Source organism: Pistacia vera, unplaced genomic scaffold (assembly GCF_008641045.1).
Source record: "Pistacia vera cultivar Batoury unplaced genomic scaffold, PisVer_v2 Contig252, whole genome shotgun sequence".
NCBI classification, from domain to species: Eukaryota; Viridiplantae; Streptophyta; class Magnoliopsida; order Sapindales; family Anacardiaceae; genus Pistacia; species Pistacia vera.
Genome location: NW_022196060.1, coordinates 208,639 through 232,350, shown reverse-complemented (window position 1 = coordinate 232,350; position 23,712 = coordinate 208,639). Strand labels below are relative to the sequence as shown.

The window sequence follows — 23,712 nt, the reverse complement described above, 5'->3', positions numbered from 1 at the left end:
TTGAAAGAAAGATCAAACATATGCTTTTCGTTAATCAAAATACCATGTAAAAGCAATTGACATGGTGTTATATACTATGCTTTTGAAGGAATTCTGTCAGCTTGCCAAGTATAGTGAGTCTCTGTTGTTGATAATTTATTCAGAAAAAGTCTGTTCTCTGAATGTTCCTGTTTCCTGCAAAACAAGACGAAAAAGGATAAATAACATTAGCCAGTACAAATCGAAACCAATGTAGTTAAATATATCTCATTCTTAGACAAGGGGAGCTCAGGTTACCTCAGTATTGCAGCGATTAGGTGGATTTTTCCTTTTCATTGTCGGTATGATGAGGATGCCTAATATGGAATAATCCACTTAATCCTCGTCCTTTAGAGAGTTCTTCCAGCTCTGCAAGTTTCTGTTTAAGAAGCTCAATTTCTCTTGCTAAATCTTCATCTCTTTGCTTCATTGCCTAAAGCAATACATTAAAGATTGCTGAACTAAAAGACGAATATCCCTCCCCTACACTGTTTTGTTTTTTCTACCTCATGATAGGTTGAGACAAGGCTTCAACATACATTTCATAGATAAGATATCTGAACTCTGCATTTTGGCTTTCCATATATGCGCACATCTTTATATGAACAACACTTGGGGTTATATGCTAACACAAAGTGAATTCTCCAAATGGCCTTTATAATTCTATTTTTATTGCTTACACAGCTGGTCATAATTTCCAGCAATCTCATGAGTAACAGTTATCAGCTTAACATGGAATGAAGAATATAAAAATTCCTATGCTATCAGACCAAGAATTATAAATGAGTTGACGGATGTGCTTCCTACTTCAACAAACACTCATGAAAAATAGAGTAAGAGAGAGCGAGAGTAAATAAGACACCATGTGATGAACACCTAAGAAATTTTTACATAAAAGAAAATCTATACCTCTAACTCTTGTTTGCGCTGCTCCTCTTTTCTTGCTTCAGATCTGTCACTTCTTTGTACCTCAAAAGTTACAGCAGCTACTGCAACCTAGACATAAACCACAGGAATCATTCAAAGTTATATATACCAAGATTTTGGATGCAGAGGACAAAGGATACAGATCATACTGTGAGATAATCAATACAATAGGACTACAACAAGCCATTTGCCCTAGATGAAAATGAAAAGTATGGAGCCCAAAATCAACTGCCAAGTAGGCTTGTCTATATTATCTCTCATGCACAATATTGTACAAGGTATTGATATCTTCATTAACTGACCAATCTTGGTTATAAGTTTAATGAAAGTGATTTCATAGGGAGAAGCATAAATATTACATTAGCTGAATAAGGATTGAGAACTATTTAGCATGTTATCTGGCCTTCTAGAGTTAAAATAGTGAAACAGCAGTGATCGCCTCATTTATGGATTTAAAACAGACAGAATTCCCTATTAAAAGCAGAGTCAAGGACATCCACCAAAAGTTTGATAGGGTTTGGGATAGGATCTGTTTATATGAGGAACATAGACCTCCAAGAACAAGAGACAGAAATTAATTGACAAAATTCTTCATTGATAATCACAATCTAGATTTATGCTATTATATAGCCTTACACTTGACTCCAAATGACTCCTAAAAGAACTCTAATTACCTAATTAAAATCTAATAAGATATTCTATCATAATTATAAAAGGATAATAAGATAATCANACAGTGAGATAATCAATACAATAGGACTACAACAAGCCATTTGCCCTAGATGAAAATGAAAAGTATGGAGCCCAAAATCAACTGCCAAGTAGGCTTGTCTATACTATCTCTCATGCACAATATTGTACAAGGTATTGATATCTTCATTAACTGACCAATCTTGGTTATAAGTTTAATGAAAGTGATTTCATAGGGAGAAGCATAAATATTACATTAGCTAAATAAGGATTGAGAACTATTCAGCATGTTATCTGGCCCAATAAGACTACATTGACCGACTGAAATACCGACTGAGATATCCTGACTGACGTGTCAGTCTACGTGCCATATGCCACACGTCAGATTCACGCCCAAAAGCTTAAAAAAAAAAACTGATACGTCAGTCAGGATATGTCAATCGGTATTTCAGTCGATCAATGTAGTTTTATTGTATCTGGCCTTCTAGAGTTAAAATAGTGAAACAACAGTGATCGCCTCATTTATGGATTTAAAACAGACAGAATTCCCTATTAAAAGCAGAGTCAAGGACATCCCCCAAAAGTTTGATAGGGTTTGGGATAGGATCTGTTTATATGAGGAACAGAGACCTCCAAGAATAAGAGATGGAGAAATTAATTGACAAAATTCTTCATTGATAATTACAATATACATTTATGCTATTATATAGCCTTACACTTGACTCCAAATGACTTTTAAAAGAACTCTAATTATCTAATTAAAATCTAATAAGATATTCTATCATAATTATAAAAGGATAATAAGATAATTTTATCATAATAAGATAATAGCATCATTATCAAAGATAATTATAAAAGACTTAACATAATTATAAAAGATAATAATAAAAGACTTAACATAATTATCCTAATTCTAAAATAATCCTAACATTGTCTTCCCCTTCGGTTCAACCTTGTCCTCAAGGTTGCAAGATATTGCATCATAAGAAATCATAGGCGCAAATGAGTTCCAAGGCAATAAAGAGATGACAAAAGTTCCACTGCCGGGGTAAAAAATCAGCACGGTAAAGAAGTTGCTTGTTCCTTTGTCGTGAGCCAACACGATGCCAGGTAGTGACATTAGAGAGAGATCAGAACACGTGAGAGGCTTGATGAAGGCTGGTAGTAGTGGTGGAGGATTGTTTTTATTATGACCCAGAGGGACCAAGGGAAGGTCAACAGTAGACTTGTGGCAGACAACAACCGCGACATAATAGGTAGAATGGTCGATGTGGCCCACTTGAGAAATGACTTTGGGTTCCAAGGAGAAGGTCGTGAGTTGCAGTTCCGTGCCATCAAAGCAGGGCACCTCTAATCGGAAAGGCTTAAAAGGTGGCATAGACCTAGAAGAATGAGAACTCGAGTCGGGCAAGGGAGTGCCATCACCACTTGCATCACTGTCCTCCATGAGCTCTTTTTGTCTTCGTTCTTGTTCTAACTTGCCGTCAATGGTAGTCAGTTTTAGTGTAATAGCCATCAAAAGACCCTCTGGGGAGTCAAGTTTGGCCTCTTGAGCGTCCAATCTGGCCCCATGTTGAGAGACAAGTTCTTCCAGAGCCATTAGGCGACAAGGATCAGCCATGGAAAGGGAACGAGAGCACCAATGATAGGGTTTGGGATAAGATTTGTTTAAATGAGGAAAAAAGACCTCCAAGAATAAGAGACAGAGAGATTAATTAACAAAATTCTTCATTGATAATCACAATTTAGATTTATGCTATTATATAGCCTTACGCTTGACTCCAAATGACTCCTAAAAGAACTCTAATTACCTAATTAAAATCTAATAAGATATTATATCATAATTATAAAAGGATAATAAGATAATCATATTCTATCCTAATAAGATAATAGCATAATTATCAAAGATAATTATAAAAGACTTAACGTAATTATAAAAGATAATAATAAAAGACTTAACATAATTATCCTAATACTAAAATAATCCTAACAAAGTGTCACGAAACAGTGTTATCTGCACATGTTCAACACACATCAAATTTGAAAGCAAATGTCTAGAAAATCATACTCCATACACTTCGGGCTATCAAATTTGAAAGAACCCATACTCAAGTCACAAAGCCAAAACTCTCAACCTATTCCAGCTAGATTGACAACCAGCATATCGCCTACCCACTTGAACTTAATAATTTAGGCCAACTAGAGTCTAGGCTTGCTGTCAACCCAAGCATGGGTAATCTCAATGCCTTCACCTATTGAGTAGTTATGGGTATCCCAACGGGGATTCCTGATACTTCCCAAACACTGAACTCTGGAAAAGACATCAAGAACAAGCCAGGTCAAGGATTTCCACCCAAGGTCTCCATGACCAATCTAAATCATCCCTTGAAGTTGCTCAAGGTTGGCTAGTTCCTAGCCCAAGTCTAGTGGCCACTAGAGTAAGGAAGCAATGGACCACAAGACTTAACTTAGATATCAGTTAGCTACCACACTATGTGAGCCATAACTTAAAACCTTGGCATCAATAACCAGCAACCAAGATAACACATGGAGCTGAGAACATCCTTCCTTTAAAACTCATTCCTACACTAGAAGCATTCAAGCATTTGTACTTTGATACAATAGTTAATCTTTGACCATAATTAAAACAAGGACATAAATTGAGATATAACATTACCGAAAACACAAAGAGTTCACCAACAAGATCTCTGCAGCAGCTTGGACATCCTTTTCCTCATTTAAGGGGTGTATTGCAACATTAGTTGATTGATCGTAGATGCATCTTTGCATATTTGCTGTAAATCGATGATTTGCCTGATTCAACATTAGAAGGAACTCATTATGGAAAGATCAGATTTCAAAAAAAAAATAAAAAAATTAGTTTATGGTACATTTTAGGTACTATAGACATTGGTTTGGTTTTTGAGAGGGATGATTATCTTAGTCAATTTGCCATTGGCTATATTGATTTTGATTGTACTGGAGATTTGGATAAACGTTGGTCAACTACGGGATATTTATTTACTCTTGTTAGAGCTCAAAGTTGGAAATCTTCTTGACAGTTTATAGTTGCTTTGTCTACTACAGAGACAAAATATATGGGAGTTACAGAGGCTGTAAAGGAAGTTATTTGGTTACAAGAACTATTTGAGGAATTGAATATTAGTCAAGAGAAAATCACTATCTATTTTGATAGTTAGAATGCTATTCACTTAGCAAAGAATCCAGTATTTCATGTCGCATCAAACATATAGATGTTCGTTACCACTTTGTGCGAGAAACCATTAGTGAAGGAATAATTTGCCTACAAAAGATTGGGACTGCTGAGAATCCTGTAGATATGTTAACAAAAGTGGTGACAATGGTCAAGGTCAAACATTGTTTGAGCTTGATCAACATCCTGCGAGTTTGATCGCTCCATTTGGTGCATTTGAAAGTGTTGTAGAATTTGTCAAAAGAATACAGAAGAACTTTGAAGGTTGCTAATTCATCAAGGTGGAGATTTGTTGAAAATTGACTTATTATCAATTCATAAGGAATAGGAATTTAGCAATCCCACCCCTAGTGAAATAAGAATGGGATAATTTGTAATCCTACATCAAATGGGAATATAAATGGGATTAGGATTTTGGGCCTATATAAAGGAGGCCAAGTTCTATTGTTGTTCATCACAAAAATTAGTTTCTCTTCTACTCCAATTGTAAAGGGTTACTACCCCATAGTTTAGAGTTTTTCTAGATTCTCTTTATTTTGGGTGTTTGTAATATTGCCCAAAAGGTTGTAATATTCTTCAAGAATAGTGAAGTTTTTCTACAGCGCCTGAGGATGTAGGTACTAATACCGAACCTCGTTAAATTCTTGGAGTTCTTTATTTTTGCATTTATTGGCCATTTAATTTTGCTCTAGTAGTTTTTATTATTCTATTTCAACAGCTAGTGTTAGAGTTTGTGTTTCCGCTGCACAACATCAATAGACATTATATAGCATTACATTGTGATAAAACCTCAATTAAAAATAGAGTAAACGACATGTTCCCACCCAAAGATTAGTGAAATGGCAGGTTTCCACCCTTGTTTCATTTTTTCCAGATTCCTACCTTAAATTAACAAAAAAACTTTTAATATAATGAGTAAAGGGTATTTTAGGTCTTTTTATCCAAAAATAATAAAAAAACTTTTAATATAATGACTAAAGGGTATTTTAGGTCTTTTTATCCAAAAATAATAAACCCTCCTCCATCTCAATATTTTCTCACAATCCAACCCTTCCCTCTGCCTCAAACTCCACCATTATAAACAACAAAATTTACAATTGAATTCTAAGAAGACAAATTTTTCTAGGGCGAGCCACTAATAATCTTGATGGACCTGCAAAGGGTGCCCCTATGACCAGAAGGGAGCTTTAGCAATGTAGGGAAGTTGGAGTATGTGGTGAACTTGGGAATACGGATGCTAGAGCTTTTGGGTGATTTCTGAATGCCAAGAGAGAGGGTCAGCCCGAGTTTATGTAGTGAACCCCAAGGGTCCAAATTCTAATATGACTCTAAGTCCTACTTGGTAGGTGAGTTCTCTTTTCAGAAAGAGATTGGATTTTTTGCCGTTATCAGTTCAAACTTTCCTCTTTGACTGAGATCAGAGATCTTGTTAAAAGAGAAATTTGATTAGGATTCTAATCCTTGTTATGGATTATTGTGGACAAATGGGCCGGACCCAATTTAGCTTAACTTGGGGGATGACCAAACTCATAGAGCAGGCAGTTCCCAAGGTATTCTAAGCATGGGCTCAATCAAGATTGAGCCAAGACTTTAGGTCGTCATATATTTATGATGTTATTGGTCCTCGTCAGGTGATAATCATATTTTATACTATGATTTGCATTGAATTTTGATATGATTTAGGATACTTTTCATACAGTTTGGGCCATAATTGCTACCTAATTCTATTAATTTGTCTTTGCAGGCCTAAATGATGATTTTTAGCATAAATGACAGTTTTGAGCGTAAATTGTGTAACTTGAGCTTGGAAAATCAGAATGACCTGAATTTAGAAGCTTTGGAAAGTTAAGAAGAAGAGCTACAACTTTCATGTTTTGGGTTTTTCCTAATTCTGACTTCACAAGTGTGAAAACTTGTCTTGAAGTTGTGAAAAGTACGCTGGGAACTAAAGAAAAACATCTTTGGACGTGCTTCAGTATTTCTGCCATAACTTGAGCTGTAGACCTCGGATTGTGCTTATTCTTGAACTACCAGAAATATAATTGAAAGGGATACAATTAATATGTTTAACACTTTTCCAGATTCAGACTCTATCATGCTAAAATTTGGCCCGAAAGTCTTCGCCGCGGCGAAACCTGCATCAGATGTAAAAATAAAACGACGCGTTTTAACTTGCTAGAACTTCATCCTTAAGTGAGAGAGGTATAAATCAGAGTGAAAAGGAAGAGAAATGGGGCTTAGTTCGTTATTTGGGAGGCAGCTTATGGAAGGAGAAGATTATTGAAGATTTGGGCTTCAAATTAGAGAAGATTTCTCCATCTTTTGCTTGTTTTTCAATGATGAATTTTGATTCAGTTTGTTTTTATTATTTTATTTCGTTTTTGAGTATGAACTGAGTTTTTTAGCTAGGTTTGATGTAACCTTGATACAATGATTCAAATTCATATGAATTGATTTACTTTGAGTTTTAATTTCATGATTGAGTGTTTATCTCTTTGCTTAATGACTTTTGGATGCTTGATCACCATTCAAATGTGTGTTGTTCACAATGAGACTGAGAAGTGATTTGTGATTGTGCCTCTTGGGATAAATACCGTAGATTAAGCAAACGCTAGAGATAGGTTTAGCGATCTATGAAATCTAGATCGAATTCCATAAAGCTTAAAAGACTTTGAACTATTAATCTTCAATTTGTTGGGTGCGGAAGCTTAATAGGGATAAGTAGGGAAATGTAGCCTGAGAATGTATGTTTTACAACTTAGGGAATTCGATTTTCAATCAAGGAATTAGAACTTGGGTAATAGATTCTATGATTTGGGTTAGCGTATCTAGGTGAAATCAACACCCTAGCATTTTTTTAGCATTGTTTAATTAGTTAAGTTGTTGGGTTTTGCTTTAATTTCATTATCATTCATTTATATTTTGTTAATTTATATTTAATTGTTAATTTTCCATCAATCCAATTTATTGTTTCTTCAATTAGGACTTAAACTAGGGAAATCGGTACTTAGTAACACTATCCTCGTGGGAACGATACTCTACTCATCACTCTATTACTTGTGCGACTAGTATACTTGCTATTTATGCATGTTGTAGGAAACATGCATCATCAGGTCCAATATGATTTTTAGCCCATACAATTTGTCCTCCACTCTCTAAGTTAAAGGATATTTAGCTTAGAGAGTAGATTCTATTACTCGTATTCGGGATACGGATAGGTCATTGCTCATGAGAGGAGGACTTGACTGTTAAGGGTGCCTTTGAGGCAAGGTCAGTTCGGCTCAATCTCAATGCTCGAGCCGAATGAATTGGAGATCATTAGGATCGTATCTAAGGCGATTATAGAGAATTTCATTTGACGCTCGCCTAGTTTGACAATGTTTAGCTGGGGGATTGCATCTACTGAGCCAAACGGGATGCCACTTCATTTTGGCCAGTTCCAAAGAATGGCATCGCTCGGTACTGCCTTGGTAGTGGACCTATCATGGATCACAGGGATAAAGGAGTAATGATGTAACTTGGTGATCACTCCCTTATGGTGGTTCAGGCGAATGTGATTAAATATTTGTGTCGTTTCAAATTTGGTGATATGAATATGCTGTTTAGGGCCAAGCCAAAAGGAGATGTAGTTGGTTCCTCTGAATTCACATAGGTTTGGGACTCAATCCTCTCATCGAGGGTTTAACCCGATATAACCAAGCCGCGCCGGACATATCGCATGAGTGAGTTCTTGAGCGCCATGATGAAAGTGTATGTATTCTGCTCCTTGTGATCTACACGTGACATAGGCTAGGCTGGAAAATGAAAAGTCTCTGCCTTTTTACTGCCAATGGTTTTCTTCCACCTGTCTTTTGTAGACTAAACTCTTTAAGTGTGACAACTCTTCGTTTTTTGAACTCAGCTTCTTCATTTGAGTTTGTTTTGAGAGAGAAAGCACCGATGAACTTTTGCTCTTAAAAACTCATTTTTTGACTGTCTATCACCGTCCATGTTTTTTGCTTATTTTTCTTTGTTTTTCATTTCTTTCTCATTTCTAGGTAAAAACCGAGCATTTTAGAGGCGTTTTTAGGGGGATTTGGGTTTACATTGAATCTGGGTTTTGAACTTTTAGGGAAAAGTGGTTTTGTTGGATTTTTAGGCTGGTTTTAGGGGGTGAAGTGATTTTTGGGTTTATAGTGGAGAGAAGGACGAAGGTGAAGAGTTTTCTTTTTGTTTTGGGGAAGAGAAGTTTAGTGGGATTGGTCCGAGCCAAACAACGAGCAAGGTTTAACTCTGAGTAACTAAGTAGCTCCGAGTCGACTAGGGGTCAAAATATCAGATGCGGGCCGTGATGTCTGGAGGGAATAAGTACGAAGATGCGCTGACCATAGTGGTGATCCCAGAAGGTGATGAGACGGATCCATCCAAGAGGGTGAGCATTGCCTTTCATCTTGGTGACATGCCGAGCAGCCGTGCTGCAAAGTTGAGCGACGATGACTCAAATGATGGGGTTCTAGTAGCAAATCTGACTAGGAAGATGTTGTCGACGAGGGTCGGGCTAGTGATGGTGAGGTTCCCTCAACCAGTGGTGGTAGCGAGGACGAGCAGAGCCGTCCCAGATTGGGATGTTGGTAGATAATCCATCGTCCCGAATTGAACCAATGGGGCTTACAAAGCTTAGGTATCTATACAAGATACTAACTTCCATCGAAATGAGGGTGCCGCCTAGGCATGAGAGGGTGGACTGGTTCGTGCCAGGTTGGATCAGTATCTATGCGTAGACCTTGGTAGAAGGGATGTGTTTCCCCATTCCTCGGTTAGTGCATGATGTTTTGAGCCACTATGGTATCGCCCCAAGCTAATTGATGGCAAACGTGTGGCGGATGCTCATGTTTATCGAATGCTTATGCGCACGACTCCATATAGAATTCAAGGCTATGGATCTGCTCTATTCATACTATTTGAATGAGCATAATAAGGAGAGAGGTAGGTACCTCTTTATGCACCGGCACGATCGGAGACACCTGGTAACCGGACTGAAGACATATGACAAGAAATGGAAAGATGATTACTTTTTTGTTAAGGGCGAGTTGGTCTTCAGGGAAGGTGGAGCGAGGGCATTCCTTTCTTCTAGCAAACGACAAGTGAGGATATTTAATTTTAGCTAAGTGTTGGAGTACTGAATCTCATTGTTTCTTCTTTTGCAGATTTGAACTACAACAAATCATTGCCGGGACTCCATGTCAAAGAGAAGAGCCAAGCGATCCTCTCTTTGTCAAAGGAGGAAAGAAACTATTGCCAAGTGTTAGACAAGGCAAACCTTCGGAGGAGCCCTTTGTGGAGCCACGTCCTTGAGGTACAGCAAGGTATCTTGGTCTCACTTGGGAACCTGTTGTTGTATGTCTTATTGGTCCGGTAAAGCAACCTTCTCATCTTTGGTAGATCTGTACGTCATCTACTAACCGCTAAGGAATTATGTCTTATAGAAGAGAGGATGTTGAGTGAATTCAAGGTTCCAACTGTTAAAGAAATTAGGGAGAAACATCAAACCGAGTCGGTGAAGAAGCGAAAGAGGACGGAACCGGGTGGAAGCTCTTCTGTAGCGGTTAAGACAAATCCAGGCCATGTCTCTCTACCTGCTCAAAAGGTGATGCCGACGGCGACTGTGGTCGTGTCGGATGACGATAGCGTGAAGATCATCATCTCGTTTGATACATTCTTTGTTGGGGCTGTCTTGGAGTCTTTCCCTCTTCCTGAGGATAAGCGCTAGTTGGGGCGGCTTAGTATTGTGCAAGCGGCGAGTAGACAATGACTCGGTTCTTTCAGGTAATTGATTTCATTTTATCTTGTATCAATTATTTTTTCACTTGTCTAAAATTCGTTTGCTTTTTTATGATTGTAAGCTCTTTCCAAGTGTGCCCATCTTCAGAAGTTGGTCACCTCGCAGGAGAGAAGGAATAAAGAGTTGAAATGGCACAACAAGGAGCTTGTTGATTCCAACTCTGAGTTAGAAAGCAGGTTTTGTGCCAGACAGGAATGAGAGAATGAGCTTTAAAAGAACCGCATGGATCTTACTCGGCAGTTGTAGAAAGCTCGAGCCGAGTAAGAGATCAAGAGAGTCTCCCTCAGCAATAGGCTGGAGACTGTTTCTATTGAAGCGGTCTTAAAGACTCACTCGAAGCTTATGGAGGAGTATAAGGAGGGGAAACATGGCGAATGGGAGCTGAACAAGGACATCGCGAAGTATAAAGCTTTCCTCGTGGAGTAGGGACTCGGGCTTGGGTCGAATGGTTGTGAAGACGGACTCGTTGCTTCCAAAACTCGAGTGGGCGAGCCTGGTGATGGATCAAAGGAGCTAGCTGAGGGATTAGTTGCATCGAAGAGTCAATCCATCAGGGACGTTACCGGGCCAAGCAGCTCAGCCATTAAAGACGTTTAATTTTGAAGTTTGTTTAAGTTTTTGTGAGTGCCAAGTGCACATTTTGGTTTTAAGTGCCGAGGGCACTAAGTAGTATGAAACTCAGTCCATGGGGCTTTTTATGATAGGGGCTCAGCTCCATTTATTTTCTTCTTTTGATATATGAAATTTTCTAAATGTTGCAGATTTTTGATTGTTTGAATAACTTTGTGAAAGGAGTGTCCTTTGTGGCCCTTGGAGCGTTTTATATCAAAACACTTAAACATCTGTAATAATTGAATAATACTTCTATTACCTAAATGATGACAAAATTCAAACTGGAGAAAAATCATCTAACAAAAGTGAGGGGAGTGGACAAGTCCACCTTGTCCCCCATTGTAAAGAATAACTAGGCGCTAGTGGCAGCAGAGCCAAGCCTATTAGTTTCAGAAGTGATAGGCTTTTAGATAGGCGGTGTTCCAACTGTTTGTGATGTTCTTGCCCTCTAGTGTTTGTAGTTGATATGCTCATTTCTTGACAACCTTGGTGATTTTGTAGGGTCCTTCCCATGTAAGGCTGAGCTTGCCAGCTCCTAGTACTCTTGTGTTCTATAACACTTGGCGCAACACCCAATCGTCGACTTTGAAGACTCTGGCTCTGACATTCTTGTTGTAGTGCCGAGCCATTTTTTGTTGGTATATGGTGTTGTGGATAACGCTTGATCCCTTAGTTCGTCAGTGGTGTCAACATTATGATAAAGTTGTTGTCTGTTGGTGTCTTCGTTCATCCATTGGAGTCAAGCCAAGGGAATCACCACTTCTGCTAGAATGACAGCTTTTGAACCATAGGCCAAGGAAAGTGGGGTTTCTCTTAAAGATGATCATGTCGTGGTACGATAGAACCATAGCATCCTAGGGAGCTCATCTGCCCAAACACCCTTTGGTTTTTGTAATCTCTTTTTCAATGTCTAGAGAATGGTTTTGTTTGAGGACTCGGCTTGTCCGTTTGTTTAAGGATAGTGCGGCCTGAAGAAGCTTAATTTGATCCCCACATTCTATAGAAGTCTAGGAGCCTGAATTGATAAATTGGGAGCCATTGTTGGTGACTATTTCCTTTGGTATGCCGAACCAATAGATCACATTCTTCCCCACAAAGCTATTTACTTCATGATCTCTGACTTGAGCGAAGGCTTCTACTTCTATCCACTTGGTGAAGTAGTCGGTGACCGCGAGCATGTTAACCCTTTGGCCTAATGCGATTGGAAACTTTCCAACGATATCTATCCTTCACTTCATGAATGGCCAAGGTGTGAGGATGGAACTGAGTCGTTCTGGAAATAGGTGTGACATTTTGGCAAAGCATTGACAGTTGTCACACTTCTTGGCGTACTTGGCCGAGTCGACGCGCATGGTAGGCCAGTAGTAGCTAGTTGTCAATGCTCTGTTGGTGAGGCTTTATCCCCCAGCATGATTGCTACACTCACCTTTGCGGAGTTCTATGAGCACTGATGCGTTATTTTACAACATGCAATGTGTAGTAAGTGCACTAGTCGCAAAAAGTAATAGAATGTTGAGTAGAGTATCGTTCCCACGAGGATTGTTTATTAAGTACTAATTTTCGTAATTTGTATCAAGTTAGAGTAAGCGAAAAATGGTTGGATTTGCAGGAGACAATTAAGCTGAAGTTAAAACAAAATCAACAATGTAATTTAAAATCTAATTAATGAAGGCAATATCAATTCAAAATAAAGCGGTTAGGGTTTTGACTTCACTAGGATTTTTTGGTTTAGTCTACGATTTTTGTTGCTTCTACGTTCACATGCAAAGATTATAAATCGGACACCCTAATCTGCAGAATATACATTCTCAGGCTATATTCTACTCCCTACTAACTTTCGCACCCTACAAATTGACGGTTAATAGTTCCAAGTCTATTAAGCTAAGTGGAATCCTAAATTGATTTCATGGATCTCTGAACCTATCTCTAGTGTTAAATCAATGAATGGTATTTACTCTAAAATGCTGATACATGAATCACTTCTCAGTCTCATCATGCTCAACAATTAATTGCAATTAGAACAAGAATAAATACATAATCCAAGCAATAAAATGTGAAAGCAACATCAATTTATAGATTAGACATTAAAATCCCAATTACATCAAAATCCTAACCCAAAAGTGAGTTAATTCATACTTAAAATAAAGCAAATCATAAGAAAAACTGTAAAAACAGAGTTCAACATGCTAGAAAAACGAAAGAAGAATAAAATCTTCCCTATTTGATGAACCCAAAGGCTTCCAATCTCCAATTCCTTTGCTCTCCCCTCCAAACAGTGTCGAACCCCCTTTAAAATGAACAAGTCCCTCTTAAATAGTCTTCCCCAAAACCCTAAGACTAATCCAGTATAATTAAAACACGCAGTTTTAATAAACAGAAATTTTGCAGTTTTCGCTGCCACGAAGAATAAATTTGGCCGTAGCATCGAGTTGGATTTTATTGAACTATTTGATCCAAGACTTTCTCGCCGCGGCAAAGAATAAAACTTTGCCGCAGCGAACTTTTTTGAAATTATGAAACTACCCTCCGCTTGCTTCTTTGCTTGAATCTTCAATCTTAGTGATCCCCAATAGGAACAAGCTTTATAGTGCTTCCAATCCGCATCAGAATTTTCCCGATTCCTGAAATTCTCTTGATTCTGGGTCCAAAAACTCAATTTCGCTTGGTTTTGCTCTAATTGCACGTTTTGGCTTGAAACGTAAAATATATGAAATTAAGTTGCAATTCAAGCACAAATTTAAGAAGAAGTATCCAAAATCCAGCCAAAAAGCATAGATAAAACAGTATAATCCTAGGATTATCAAGCACACACTTAGCTTTCTTAGGGGTGATACACTTGAGGTATGGTCCCAAGAACAATCTTCTGAGTAAGCAGCCTTTATGTACGATGAATCATGTTGCTTTAGCTTTGAGCTGTTGTGCCTCATTCTTGTTTGTGGGGAGTTCGTCGTTCTATAGGTAATGGAAGATGGGGGTCCTCCATGACTCGTCTGGACCGACTATAGCAACTTTGGCCAAACCGAAGGCAATTGCTAATATTTGTACGTGTACCAATAGGATCATTGTTGGTTGCTCATTCTTCAAAGCCGAACAAAGGTTCGCGAGGGCGTCTGCATAGGATTTTTCGATCCTTGGGACATGGGTGGTTGTGAACTCTTCAAAAGATGATTGGAGCTCTTTGGCTAAATTTAGATACAAGGTTATCTTGGCGTCTCGTGCCTGATAAGAGCTTTGGAGTTGGTTCACAACCAGTTTTGGATTTCATTTCTATCTTTTTGATCCCCATTCCTTTGGCGAGTGAGAGCCCAACGATTAGCGCCTCATATTCGGCCTTATTGTTGGTTACTTTATATTCGCACCGAATAGCTTGTTGCGAAGTATCTCCTTCTAGGGAGATGAGCACCATTCCCAATCTGCTACCGTTGACATTGCTTGAGCCATCCACTGTTAGGATCCACTTGGAGGGTAAGTGATCAATCAGACATAGGACCTTTCTCTCTGCTTGAACAAAAGTGTTAGGTGTGAAGTCGACAATGAAGTCAGCTAGCACTTGAGATTTGATCACAGTGCGGGGTTAGAAGGAGACATCGAATTCACTCAATTCCACCGCCCACTAGATGAGCGGACCTGAGAGATCCGGCTTGTAGAGTATTTTTTTTCAATGGGTAGGAGGTCAAAACTGTGATCAAGTGGCATTGAAAGTATGGTCATAGCTTCCATGCGGCTGTAATTAGGGCAAGCGCTAGTTTCTCAAGCTGGCTGTACCAAGTCTCAGTGTCAAGAAAAGACTTCCTAGTGTAGTAAACTGGTAGTTGCTTTCCTTCTTCCTCTTAGATCAGTATGATAGATGTGGCAAATTCTAATACTGCTAGATAAGTAAAGAGTTGTTCCCCTGTCTTCGGCTTAGAGAGCAGTGGAGGTGATGTTAAGTACCGTTTCAATTGAACTAATGCCTCTTCGCATGCTTGAGTCCATTCGAACTTTTTTGACTTCTTGAGAGTGGTGAAGAAGAGATGGCATTTTTTTGTCGACTTGGAGACGAAACGGCTCAAGGCGACTATCCTCCTTGTGAGACGTTGCATGTCTTTTATACTGGTTAGGGAGAGGATGCCTAGAACTGCCCTGATCTGATTTGGGTTGGCCTCAATGTCACACTACATCACCATATACCTCAGAAATTTGCCAGAAGATAAACAAAGGAACACTTGGCTGGATTCAACTTCATATTTTATTTCCACAGCACCTCGAAGGCTTGTCGAAGGTGGTCAAGGTGCTACTCGACAATTATGATTTTACTAGCATATCGTCAATGTACACTTCCATAGAATCTCCTAGTAGATTAGAGAACATTTTGTTCATAAGTCGCTGGTAAATGACTCCAGCATTCTTCAGGCCGAACGACATCACTTTGTAGCAGTAGATGCCTCATTTGGTGATGAAGTCGATGTTTTCTTGGTCGTTTGGATGCATCAATATCTGGTTGTAGCCGAAGAAGATGTCCGTAAAGCTTAGTAATTCATGTCTGGCGGTGGCATCCACTAGCATGTTTATGTAGGGAAGTGGGAAGGAGTCTTTGGGACAAGCTTTGTTTATGTTGGTAAAGTCAATGCAAACTCTCCATTTCCCGTTCTTCTTCTTCACTACTACCACATTCGCCATTCAGTTTAGACTTTGGATAATGGACCTCCCAAACTGAGCCATTGCTAAGTAGTTTCTCCACCTCTTCATTAATCACCTTGTCTCTCTAGAGAAAACATTCTTCTCTTCTGTCTCACGGTAGGGTAGTTTGGGTTGACATTTTGTCAGTGCACAATAGCTTCGGGGTTGATCCTGGTCATATCGGAGTGTGACCAAGTGAAGCAATCTTGGTTCTCCTTTAGAAAATTGATGAGCTTTCTTCGAATATCCAGTGAGAGTTGGGCTCGTACTTGTGTCTTTCGGTCTAGAAAATCTGGGTGAATTTGGACCTTATCCAACTCTTCCATAGCTGGTTGGTCGGACTCTGCTATTCCAGTTGGAGGGGTCTATAGTTGCTACAAGGTGCCATTGTTTGTCTTGAAAGCATTTTTATAACAATCTTTAGGGGCCTTTTGATCTCCATTTATCTCTTTGATGTCGCACTTAGTGGGGAACCTGATAGTCTGGTAGAAAGTTGAAGGAATAGCCCGCATGACATGAATCCACGGTCAACCGAGGATCACATTGTAGGGTTAGAGGGCATCTAATATCATGAAGATGGTTTGATGGTTGATCCCTTTGGCTTAGAACAGTAGGGCAATCTCCTCGATGGTGTACTTTTGTTCCAAGCTGAATCCTACGAGGAAAGTTGGGCGATGGTTGATGCTAGACTCATCCAATCGCATCACCTTAAATGCTTCAAGGAACATAATGTTTGTTGAGGAGCCGGGGTCTATTAGGATTCTGCTGACAATGATGTTGGCAATCTGGAGGCTAATTACGAGTGTATCGTGGTGGGTATTCAAAAGTGTTACTGCCTCGTTATCCATGAATTCTATAGTCAGATTGGTGACTCTTTATTGTGTTGACCTTGAGTGTTGGAACTACAGGTTAGTTGCGACTCGGGTATGGCACTTTGCCGATGAGTAGCTTACCCCACTAACTTCTGATATGCCTGATATAACACTGTACATTTCGTCTGTTGGAGGGGCTTTTGGTGGAGGAGTGATTTGGTGATCTTTGTTCTTCACTGTGTTCTTCCCCTTGTCTATCAAGATTTCACGGAGATGTCCCCTTTTCAGCAACTTGGCTGCTTCGAGGCAAAGTGCAATACATTCAGCTATATTATGGTCGTGGTCTCCGTGAAATTCACACTATTTGGTGGTGTCCCACTTTACTCTAGGATGCTTCAATTTGGCTGGCCATCTAACCACGTTTCACATCTCCTTCATCAAGGTTACCACTTCCACTGGCTTGATGTTGAGGTTGTAGTTGGGCAACTTATACTTGGGTGGTGTATTGGACCCAGTCTCGTTGTGCCGATTTGGAGGGTGATCTAGTTGGCTTCTGTTATCTTGTATGAAAACTCTTCTCACTAGATAAGGCTCTACTAGTCTTATTTCACGACGTCTATCAAGGCGTCGAGAGCGGCGATCATCATAGGCGTTTTTCTTGGCTCTATGGGCTTCATCTTCCTCCCACCTTATCTCTATCCAAGCACAGGCCCGTACATCCTCCATGGTGTTTTAGTTAAACTTGGTGAGTTCCTTGTATAACTCTTCGTCAGGGAGAAGGCCCTTCCTAAAGGCATCAACCGTAGTCTCTTGATTGCAGTACGGGATCGAGACCTTCTCGCAATTGAAGCGTCCCACATAGTCTTGGAGTGGCTTATTGCGGTGTTTCCATATCCGGCAAAGGTTGCCAGATAATTTCTCTAGTTTTTGGCTACTGGGAAATTGCTCCACGGAGGTATCTGTGAACTGAGCGAATGAAGCAATGGAGTGATTGGGGAGGTTGGTGTACCACTGGAGTGCTGGTCTTATGAAACTAGAGCCGAAGCTTTTGCAAATGCACACCTCACGAAGATCTCTTGGTATTATGCCTATGAACATTCTTTGGTTGTAAGAGGCTATATAATCATCTAGGTCGGTGGTTCCATCATACAGTTTCATGTTGGGGCAGGTGAATTTGCAGGGCATATTTGAAAGGGCAATGGCATCTACGAATGGTGACTCGGCGTAGCTTTGGGGTTGACTCTTTTTTAGGGGTGCTAGCACTCTTGGGATACGTTGGATCAAGGCTTCCATCTCGGCTAGTCGTTTGGTTAACGTTTGTTCAAAAGCGGTTGGTGTAGGGGCGCTAAGGTTGTGAAGGAATTGAGGGAATACTCTTGGGTTGATGAGGATGGCCATGCCGAGCGATATGGTCTAGGGAGTGGTGTTGGTTAGCAATTGCATCGGGTGTGTTTGTTAAAGTGTAAAGGGAGTGTTCAACTGCTGGGAAGGCACAATTTAGGCGTGTGTTTCAGCAGCTAGGTTGGTTGAGGGGTGGATAATTTCTTCTTGGGTTGGATCGGCCACAACTGTGGCAGTGTTCGAGTCTCAATTTGTGTAGGTACCAGTGAAGGTGCCGCTGTCTAGGCTTATGAACAATTGTCTGGGTTGAGTGGGGGGTTGAGAGGTGGACGATGATGCTGGTTGAATGACCAATCCAGAGAGTAAAATTGCCTTACCTTATCCTGGAGAGCTTGATTTTTAGCGCAGATGGCGACGTTCTAGGCTTCCAGGGCTTGATATTTATCGTTGCTTTCTTGCACCAATGCAGTGAGGGCTTTGATATGGGCCGTTACATCCGGTGCTGAATTTTACGTATGGTTGGTCATGACGGCTGAATAGATGGAAGAGAGCTAAATGGTAGGTCACTTTGGATCATTTGATTAATAGGGTCCCACAGTGGGTGCCAAATTGTAAACGATAAAATTTACAATTGAATTCTAAGAAGACAGATTCTTGCGGGGCCAGCCACTGCCAATCTTGATGGACCTACAGAGGGTGTCCCTATGACCAGAGGGGATCTTTAGTGATGTAGGGAAGTTGGAGTATGTGGTGAACTTGGGAATACGGATGCTGAAGCTTTTGGGTGATTTCTGAATGCCAAGAGAGAGGGTCAGCCCCTGTTTATATAGTGGACCTTAGGGGTTCGAATTCTAATAGGACTCTAAGTCCTATTTGGTAGGTGAGTTCTCTTTTCAGAAAGAGATTGGATTTTTCGCCTTTATCAGTTCAGGTTTTCCTCTTTGACTGAGATCCGAGATCTTATTAAAAGAGGAATTTGATTAGGATTCTAATTCTTGTTATGGACTGCTGTTGGCGAATAGGTTGGACTTAGTTCAGCTTAACTTAGGGGATGGCCTAACTGATAGAGTAGGCAATTCCCAAGGTATTTTAAGTGTGGTCTCAATCGGCATTGGGCCAAGACTTTGGGTCGTCACATATTTATGATGTTATTGGTCCTCGTCAAGTCCAATATGATTTTTGGCCCATACAACCATCAACACCAATAACTTCAATCTACAACACAAATACACTTCAAAATGCCAACAAACTGCATTCAATCTTCAATCCACACACAAATACACTTCAAAATCCCTACAAACTGCATTCAATCAATTTCTCCAATCAAATTTGAACCAAAAAAACAAACCCTATCGCGCGAAGGCACGTGAGATGTGTTCAGCAACAGCTGGGTGATGAGGTTGACTAAGGGTGCAGGAGGACGGGAGTGGGAGCTGCGGGAGAGGAGGTGCAATGGCCTTCTTTGCGCGCATAGGTGTCGTGCAAACTATCGTTCGCGAATGGGTTTTGCGTTAGCTAGTGGATGGTGTTTGCGACAGCAAAGGAAAGGTGGTGGGTTGGTTTTGGGTGGGGTTGTTGGGAGGGAATTTCAAAAGTCATGGCAACGATGGGAATGGCAAAGGAAGTGCGACGGTGCGTCGACGAGTCATGAGTGGCGAAGGAACTTCAAAATAGGTTGTTCTTTACTTTACTTTTGGTTGCTTTGATTTGATTTTTGGAGTTGTTTGGGAGTGATTTTGCAAGAGTTTTTGTTTGGAGTTTGTTTGGCTATTGATTGAAGTTGATTTGTTGAATTTGGGGAGACAGATTGTTGAAAAAAAGAGAGGGCATTTTCCACTCACCCATCAGTGCCTACCATCTATTTGTAAAAAAGTCACCATCAATGGTGGCTTTGTGGCAGCAGTGGTAGTGGAGATGAGGAGTGGGAGATGAAGAAGATGGGAGGGCAGTTTGGTAATTATACCCCTATATATGTGAAGTTCATTGATTATGTTACTTTTAAGGGTGAGAATTTAAAATAAATGAAACTAGAGGTGGAAACTGTTCATTTCGCCAATCCTTGGGTGGGAACATGTCTATTTGCTCATAAAAACATTATGAAGTCATAACAACAAATTAAGATAGTGGTAAGTTTTCTACAAGAAATATTCACAAACATCTTCAAATTAATAACGAATGAAACACAAAAGACAAGTACATTTTGGAAAAAAAAATAATAAAAAATAAAACTGAAGAGCAAAATTCAAGATAAACCCAGATTAATAACAAAACCAAAAATGGAGAAAAGAGAAAAAAGGAAAACCTGGGCAACGTTGATAATGAACTGGCAGAATTTGGGCTGAATGCAGCATTCCCACGATTGGCTGTGTGTTTGGAAAAAGTTCTCAGTGCAAGAGTTCCTAGCTTAGCTAATGGCAAGATCATCTCTCTCTCTCTCTCTCTCTCTATCTTTTATTTTATATTATTTTACTTATTGATTTAGACAATGATCACACACAAATAATCCGCTTTTCGACGCAAAGAACTTCGAATATGCGTGTTTAATGGTAGAAAATAAACTCTGAAAACAAGTTTCGTGAGTTGTCCGCATGGAATCTTCTGTACTTGACGCTTCTTTTCTGTACTCCAAACTCAGTGAAGAACAACACTCTTAGAAGATGAAGTTGGACTGAGGTGTTTTTATTTTATTTTATTTTTCTTTTATTAATTATAATCCAATTATCAGAAAATCTCAATTAAATATTGTCAGAATCAATGATTTCATTAACTGCTGTTTGCTATAAATTTAGATAAAAAAAATTAAATCAGCGGTTTGACTGACGGTGTATTAATACAAAACAAATGATTTAATTAGAACTAGTAATGATTCAAAAATTATTAAAGATGGCGCACCGAGCTCGGAGTTCCACTCTCGAAGAATCTGATTGACTTGCCCCTCTAACACCACCACGTCATTTACACGGCCATCCTTTCTGGCTATCCGAAGACTACTAATCTTTCTTGGAGATCATTGAGCCGATTCTTTGAATTATCCATCAAAAGCTGGTGTAATGCAGATCCACATTTGCTCTTCGAACCACTCATCATCCACAGCTCTATTTCAAATCCTATTACGTCACAGAGATGCTCAGACTTCTAAAATGTATCACACAAAAAAGCTGAAACAACACGAATTTCAAGTCAATGTGGTTACATATAATGTAGGAAGCAATAACATGGATGGTCATTCGGGAGAATAGAAACTTAAAAAAAAAAAAAAAAAAAAAAATCTTTAACCTTCCCCAAATTTTATATTTCAAAAAAAAAAATAATTAACTCTACCATTTCAATAATACAACATTCTCTAAATCAAATGGACCAAAAATTTAAAAAAGAAGTAATGTAAGAATGGAAGCAATCCGGGTTGAGAAATTCTCTTCACTATAAGCGATGACGATGAGGTGTGTTAATGCGTGATTTAGACACCAACTAATTGACACGTGTGCCGTGTTGATTGGGCTAGGAACACACGTGAATATGGATTGTCAATATGAAATAAATGTAACGAGAGTTTTTAAAGTGGTTCGGATGCTAAGGTAGCAAATCCTACGTCCACTGATTTGTATTAATATGGTGGGTCAGGTCGCTAAAGCGGACTGACTTACAAATGATTGAAAAATAAGTACAAAGCTTTGTTTAGAGAGAGAGTACAAATGTAAAATGATCCAATCCCCTTAATGAAGGGGTCTTCCTCTTCTTATACCCAGCTAAATGTGTGTAATGATCATTAAATCCTTGGGTTGGTGTGTGTGTCAGGATGTAATCCGGCTTTACGTCCCATTACCCATTTCCCAAGCCAATTTTACGCGATTTGGAGCAGGTTAGCGGACACGTGGGAGCACTAGGGCACTTGGCAGGCCTGACGTGTGCTTACCGTTCTGACGGGAGCAGGTCACGTTTCGTCACGCAACTTCCACGTCAGCCTTTGATTTCTCAGGCATAACAGAAGCCCCCTAGTTTGTAAGGTTTGAGGATCGAACCTTGGAAACTAAGTCATGCCGCGATTGGAGGTTTTGGTTGCTTCGACCTTAATGGAAGAAGCTCGGGACACGACCTTCGGCAAACACGACCTCGCACAATTCTTGCCCAAACGACCTGACAATCGTCATTTTAACGACCTGGACTCGTTGGACGCTCTTTTACGTGCCTTGGAAAGATTCAATGAACCTGCATCCACGCTGTCAGGCGCTTTGCACGCGCTGCAGTGTCTGCCAGAAGCATTAAATGCGTTGTGCTGACTGGGCATCGTTTTGACAGCTTTAACTGCACGACGCATTTGAAACGATGACTCCCATCATGGCATTTAATGCGACGTGGGGCGCATTAAATGCGGGGAGAGAGAGAAGTCCGTCGTTTCAGTTCCGAGAGGTAGTAACCGTCGATTCGCAGTCCATATAAAAACTCACATTTTTCAGATGAGGCCACGAAAATCCCTTTTGCTTCGAGTGATAAGCCTTTGCAAACCAGAAATTATCCTTTTCCAATCGGCGCTTCTCAGGCGACTGAAACGAGTTTCGGCCCCGGTTATGCATCCCAGAAGGTAAGATTTTCTTTCTTTCTTTTTGTTTGTTTGGTTGGTGGGCTACGGCGTTGGGTCTCCTGGTGTTCCACCAGAGATGCGCCACTGTTGCCGGACTCGAGCCGTGGGTGGCGGCTCGAGTTACTATTAGGGTTTTAGAAATTTGTCCCCTACCGCCGCACGGGACAAAATACGAAGGCCTAAATGACTGTGTCTGTCGGTGTTGCAGACTGGAATGGAACCGTCAACATCCAGACCCGAGGAAGGAGCCAGCTCGTCCTCGCGGGAAGTTCCCGATGACCCATCCCTTGACGTCTTCTCGGTTCTCACCCGAGAAGAGCTGGACAGGGTTAGGAAACAGTTCAATGTCCAAGCAGAGGTGTTCCTCGACCACACCCAGTCGTCACGGCATCCTGCTGACGGCCTTGCTGCGGTCTCCGAGGAGATCTTCAAGGGTGGAGGGACGATTCCCTTCCATCCTTTCATCAGGTCGGTCCTGGATCATTTCGGGATTGCACTGATGCAGCTCACACCAAACGCGTATGTCATCACCGTTGTTATGTACATCGCGTGCTGCAAAAACGGCTTGGGAGAGCCAACGGCGGTGGAGCTCGGTGTCGCCTATTACCTTAAAAAGAGTAGGGACAAGGATTCATATTACTTGTCCCGGCGACCTACCATCACCGAGGGAATACATAGCTATCCCAGCAACGCGGGGGCTTACGAGACGAAATTTTTCTTTTTCAGCTATGACGGCTACTACCATTCCAGACACCAAGTAGGTTTTTCCTCGCTAGGTATATAATCTGTTCGCATGCTTTATGATAACGACTTATATTCTTTTGCAGTTAACAGAACGACCAGCCAAGACTTACTTGATGACCCGGACAGGCTCATATCTTTTGGAGTTCTTCCTGAGGAAAGCCGGGACGCGAGGAAGCTCGTGACAACCGCGAACTTGCGGAAGTACGGTTTTTTCAATAGCAAAGCGTCTTTAGAGCCCCTAGAAGGTAAGTTACATCGATTTCCTTCCTGCTCGCGGAGTAGTTTTGTTTACTAA

General features: G+C 40.3%; 1 pseudogene; it reads right to left on the bottom strand.

The window, feature by feature from the left end:
- Window positions 1-20,518, bottom strand: LOC116132439 (annotated as a pseudogene).
- Between the last annotated feature and the right edge of the window lie 3,194 nt (window positions 20,519-23,712).